Here is a 6,143-nt window from a genome sequence, read left to right as displayed (position 1 = left end):
AACCGAAAGGTTGCAGGTACAAGCCACCCGGGGAGGTCAGGCGCTTTTTTTTCTTTAGGCTGATAGCTTTGAAGATATGTTCTGATGGTGGTGAGAGCGGAGCACGACTGTCTCCGTGGCGCAATTGGCTAGCGCGATCGGCTGTTAACCAAAAGGTTGGAGGTACGAGCCCACCCGGTGGTGGTGCGACGCTTTTTTTGTTTGGGCTGATAGCTCTGAAGAAATGTTCTGACGATGGTGAGAGTGGAGCACGACTGTCTCCGTGGCGCAATTGGCTATGCGATCGGCTGTTAACTGAAACGTTGGAGGTTCGAGCCCTCCCGGGAGTGGTGTGTTGCTTTTTATTCTTTGGGCTGATAGCTTTGAAGATATGTTCTGGTGGTGGTGAGAGTGGAGCAGGACTGTCTTCGTGGCGCAATTGGCTAGTACTATCGGCTGTTAACCGAAATGTTGGAGGTACGAGCCCATCCGGTTGTGGTGCGGCGCTTTTTTTTCTTTGGGCTGATAGCTTTGAAGATATGTTCTGATGGTGGTGAGAGTGGAGCACGACTGTCTCCGTGGCGCAATTGGCTATTCGATCGGCTGTTAACTGAAAGGTTGAATGTTCGAGCCCTCCCGGGAGTGGTGTGTTGCTTTTTTTTCTTTGGGCTGATAGCTTTGAAGATAGGTTCTCATGGTGGTGAGAGTGGAGCAGGACTGTCTCCGTGGCGCAAGTGGCTAGCGCGATCGGCTGTTAACCGAAAGGTTGGAGGCACGAGCCCACCCGGTGGTGGTGCGGCGCTTTTTTTTCTTTGGGCTGATAGCTGTGAAGAAATGTTCTGACGCTGGTGAGAGTGGAGCACGACTGTCTCCGTGGCGCAATTGGCTGGCGCGATTGGCTGTTAACCGAAAGTTTGGAAGTACGAGCCCACATGGTGTTGGTGCGGCGAATTTTTTTCTTTGGGCCGATAGCTTTGAAGATATGTTCTGCTGGTGGTGGGAGTGGAGCACGACTGTCTCCGTGGCGCAATCGGCTAGCGCGATCGGCTGTTAACCGAAAGGTTGGAGGTACGAGCCCACCCGGTGGAGGTGCGGCGCTTCTTTTTCTTTGGGCTGATAGCTTTGAAGATATCTTCTGATGGTGGTGAGAGTGGAGCACGACTGTCTCCGTGGCGCAATTGGCTAGCGCGATGGGCTGTTAACCGAGAGGTTGGAGGTTCGAGCCCCCCCGGTGTTGGTGCGGCGCTTTTTTTTCTTTGGGCTGATAGCTTTGAAGATATGTTCTGATGGTGGTGAGAGTGGAGCACGACTGTCTCCGTGGCGCAATTGGCTATTCGATCGGCTGTTAACTGAAAGGTTGGATGTTCGTGCCCTCCCGGGAGTGGTGTGTTGCTTTTTTTTCTTTGGGCTGATAGCTTTGAAGATAGGTTCTCATGGTGGTGAGAGTGGGGCAGGACTGTCTCTGTGGCGCAATTGGCTACCGCGATAGGCTGTTAACCGAAAGGTTGCAGGCACGAGCCAACCGGGGGAGGTGAGGCGCTTTTTTTTCTTTAGGCTGATAGCTTTGAAGATATGTTCTGATGGTGGTGAGAGCGGAGCACGACTGTCTCCGTGGCGCAATTGGCTAGCGCGATCGGCTGTTAACCGAAAGGTTGGACGTACGAGCCCAGCTGGTGGTGGTGCGACGCTTTTTTTTGTTTGGGCTGATAGCTCTGAAGAAATGTTCTGACGATGGTGAGAGTGGAGCACGACTGTCTCCATGGCGCAATTGGCTATGCGATCGGCTGTTAACTGAAACTTTGGAGGTTCGAGCCCTCCCGGGAGTGGTGTGTTGCTTTTTATTCTTTGGGCTGATAGCTTTGAAGATATGTTCTGGTGGTGGTGAGAGTGGAGCAGGACTGTCTCCGTGGCGCAATTGGCTAGTACCATCGGCTGTTAACCGAAAGGTTGGAGGTACGAGCCCATCCGGTTGTGGTGCGGCGCTTTTTTTCTTTGGTCTGATAACTTTGAAGATATGTCCTGATGGTGGTGAGAGTGGAGCACGACTGTCTCCGTGGTGCAATTGGCTAGCGCGATCGGCTGTTAAACGAAAGGTTGGAGGTACGAGCCCACCCGGTGGTGGTGCGGCGCTTTTTTTTCTTTTGGCTGATAGCTTTGAAGATATGTTCTGATGGTGGTGAGAGTGGAGCACGACGGTCTCCGTGGCGCAATTGGCTATTCGATCGGCTGTTCACTGAAAGGTTGAATGTTCGAGCCCTCCCGGGAGTGGTGTGTTGCTTTTTTTTCTTTGGGCTGATAGCTTTGAAGATAGGTTCTCATGGTGGTGAGAGTGGAGCAGGACTGTCTCCGTGACGCAATTGGCTACCGCGATAGGCTGTTAACCGAAAGGTTGCAGGTACGAGCCACCCGGGGAGGTCAGGCGCTTTTTTTTCTTTAGGCTGATAGCTTTGAAGATATGTTCTGATGGTGGTGAGAGCGGAGCACGACTGTCTCCGTGGCGCAATTGGCTATCGCGATCGGCTGTTAACCAAAAGGTTGGAGGTACGAGCCCACCTGGTGGTGGTGCGACGCTTTTTTTTTGTTTGGGCTGATAGCTCTGAAGAAATGTTCTGACGATGGTGAGAGTGGAGCACGACTGTCTCCATGGCGCAATTGGCTATGCGATCGGCTGTTAACTGAAACGTTAGAGGTACGAGCCCATCCGGTTGTGGTGCGGCGCTTTTTTTCTTTGGGCTGATAACTTTGAAGATATGTCCTGATGGTGGTGAGAGTGGAGGACGACTGTCTCCGTGGTGCAATTGGCTAGCGCGATCGGCTGTTAAACGAAAGGTTGGAGGTACGAGCCCACCCGGTGGTGGTGCGGCGCTTTTTTTTCTTTGGGCTGATAGCTTTGAAGATATGCTCTGATGGTGGTGAGAGTGGAGCACGACTGTCTCCGTGGCGCAATTGGCTATTCGATCGGCTGTTAACTGAAAGGTTGAATGTTCGAGCCCTCCCGGGAGTGGTGTGTTGCTTTTTTTTCTTTGGGCTGATAGCTTTGAAGATAGGTTCTCATGGTGGTGAGAGTGGAGCAGGACTGTCTCCGTGACGCAATTGGCTACCGCGATAGGCTGTTAACCGAAAGGTTGCAGGTACGAGCCACCCGGGGAGGTCAGGCGCTTTTTTTTCTTTAGGCTGATAGCTTTGAAGATATGTTCTGATGGTGGTGAGAGCGGAGCACGACTGTCTCCGTGGCGCAATTGGCTAGCGCGATCGGCTGTTAACCAAAAGGTTGGAGGTACGAGCCCACCCGGTGGTGGTGCGACGCTTTTTTTGTTTGGGCTGATAGCTCTGAAGAAATGTTCTGACGATGGTGAGAGTGGAGCACGACTGTCTCCGTGGCGCAATTGGCTATGCGATCGGCTGTTAACTGAAACGTTGGAGGTTCGAGCCCTCCCGGGAGTGGTGTGTTGCTTTTTATTCTTTGGGCTGATAGCTTTGAAGATATGTTCTGGTGGTGGTGAGAGTGGAGCAGGACTGTCTTCGTGGCGCAATTGGCTAGTACTATCGGCTGTTAACCGAAATGTTGGAGGTACGAGCCCATCCGGTTGTGGTGCGGCGCTTTTTTTTCTTTGGGCTGATAGCTTTGAAGATATGTTCTGATGGTGGTGAGAGTGGAGCACGACTGTCTCCGTGGCGCAATTGGCTATTCGATCGGCTGTTAACTGAAAGGTTGAATGTTCGAGCCCTCCCGGGAGTGGTGTGTTGCTTTTTTTTCTTTGGGCTGATAGCTTTGAAGATAGGTTCTCATGGTGGTGAGAGTGGAGCAGGACTGTCTCCGTGGCGCAATTGGCTAGTACCATCGGCTGTTAACCGAAAGGTTGGAGGTACGAGCCCATCCGGTTGTGGTGCGGCGCTTTTTTTCTTTGGTCTGATAACTTTGAAGATATGTCCTGATGGTGGTGAGAGTGGAGCACGACTGTCTCCGTGGTGCAATTGGCTAGCGCGATCGGCTGTTAAACGAAAGGTTGGAGGTACGAGCCCACCCGGTGGTGGTGCGGCGCTTTTTTTTCTTTGGGCTGATAGCTTTGAAGATATGTTCTGATGGTGGTGAGAGTGGAGCACGACGGTCTCCGTGGCGCAATTGGCTATTCGATCGGCTGTTCACTGAAAGGTTGAATGTTCGAGCCCTCCCGGGAGTGGTGTGTTGCTTTTTTTTCTTTGGGCTGATAGCTTTGAAGATAGGTTCTCATGGTGGTGAGAGTGGAGCAGGACTGTCTCCGTGACGCAATTGGCTACCGCGATAGGCTGTTAACCGAAAGGTTGCAGGTACGAGCCACCCGGGGAGGTCAGGCGCTTTTTTTTCTTTAGGCTGATAGCTTTGAAGATATGTTCTGATGGTGGTGAGAGCGGAGCACGACTGTCTCCGTGGCGCAATTGGCTATCGCGATCGGCTGTTAACCAAAAGGTTGGAGGTACGAGCCCACCTGGTGGTGGTGCGACGCTTTTTTTTGTTTGGGCTGATAGCTCTGAAGAAATGTTCTGACGATGGTGAGAGTGGAGCACGACTGTCTCCGTGGCGCAATTGGCTATGCGATCGGCTGTTAACTGAAACGTTGGAGGTTCGAGCCCTCCCGGGAGTGGTGTGTTGCTTTTTATTCTTTGGGCTGATAGCTTTGAAGATATGTTCTGGTGGTGCTGAGAGTGGAGCAGGACTGTCTCCGTGGCGCAATTGGCTAGTACCATCGGCTGTTAACCGAAAGGTTGGAGGTACGAGCCCATCCGGTTGTGGTGCGGCGCTTTTTTTTCTTTGGGCTGATAGCTTTGAAGATATGTTCTGATGGTGGTGAGAGTGGAGCACGACTGTCTCCGTGGCGCAATTGGCTATTCGATCGGCTGTTAACTGAAAGGTTGAATGTTCGAGCCCTCCCGGGAGTGGTGTGTTGCTTTTTTTTCTTTGGGCTGATAGCTTTGAAGATAGGTTCTCATGGTGGTGAGAGTAAAGCAGGACTGTCTCCGTGACGCAATTGGCTACGGCGATAGGCTGTTAACCGAAAGGTTGCAGGTACGAGCCACCCGGGGAGGTCAGGCGCTTTTTTTTCTTTAGGCTGATAGCTTTGAAGATATGTTCTGATGGTGGTGACAGCGGAGCACGACTGTCTCCGTGGCGCAATTGGCTAGCGCGATCGGCTGTTAAACGAAAGGTTGGAGGTACGAGCCCACCCGGTGGTGGTGCGGCGCTTTTTTTTTCTTTGGGCTGATAGCTTTGAAGATATTTTCTGATGGTGGTGAGAGTGGAGCACGACTGTCTCCGTGGCGCAATTGGCTGTTTGATCGGCTGTTAACTGAAAGGTTGAATGTTCGAGCCCTCCCGGGAGTGGTGTGTTGCTTTTTTTTCTTTGGGCTGATAGCTTTGAAGATAGGTTCTCATGGTGGTGAGAGTGGAGCAGGACTGTCTCCGTGACGCAATTGGCTACCGCGATAGGCTGTTAACCGAAATGTTGCAGGTACGAGCCACCCGGGGAGGTCAGGCGCTTTTTTTTCTTTAGGCTGATAGCTTTGAAGATATGTTCTGATGGTGGTGAGAGTGGAGCACGACTGTGTTCGTGGCGCAATTGGCTATGCGATCGGCTGTTATTTGAAAGGTTGGAGGTTCAAGCCCACGCAGTGGTGGTGCGGCGCTTTTTTTTCTTTGAGCTGATAGCTTTGAAGATTTGTTCTGATGGCGGTGAGAGTGGAGCACGACTGTCTCCGTGGCGCAAGTGGCTAGCGCGATCGGCTGTTAACCGAAAGGTTGGAGGCACGAGCCCACCCGGTGGTGGTGCGGCGCTTTTTTTTCTTTGGGCTGATAGCTGTGAAGATATGTTCTGATGGTGGTGAGAGTGGAGCACGACTGTCTCCGTGGCGCAATTGGCTAGCGTGATCGGCTGTTAACCGAAAAGTTGGAGGTGCGAGCCCACCTGGTGGTGGTGCGGCGATTTTTTTTTGTTTGGGCTGATAGCTTTGAAGATATGTTCTGACGGTTGTGAGATTGGAGCACGACTGTCTCCATGGCGCAATTGGCTATGCGATCGGCTGTTAACTGAAAGGTTGTAGGTTCGAGCCCTCCCGCGAGTAATGTGTTGCTTTTTTTCTTTGGGCTGATAGCTCTGAAGAAATGTTCTGCCGGTGGTTAGAGTGGAGCA

This window comes from Rhipicephalus microplus, unplaced genomic scaffold, assembly GCF_043290135.1.
Source record: "Rhipicephalus microplus isolate Deutch F79 unplaced genomic scaffold, USDA_Rmic scaffold_12, whole genome shotgun sequence".
Classification (NCBI taxonomy): Eukaryota; Metazoa; Arthropoda; class Arachnida; order Ixodida; family Ixodidae; genus Rhipicephalus; species Rhipicephalus microplus.
This window is presented reverse-complemented; position numbering follows the sequence as displayed.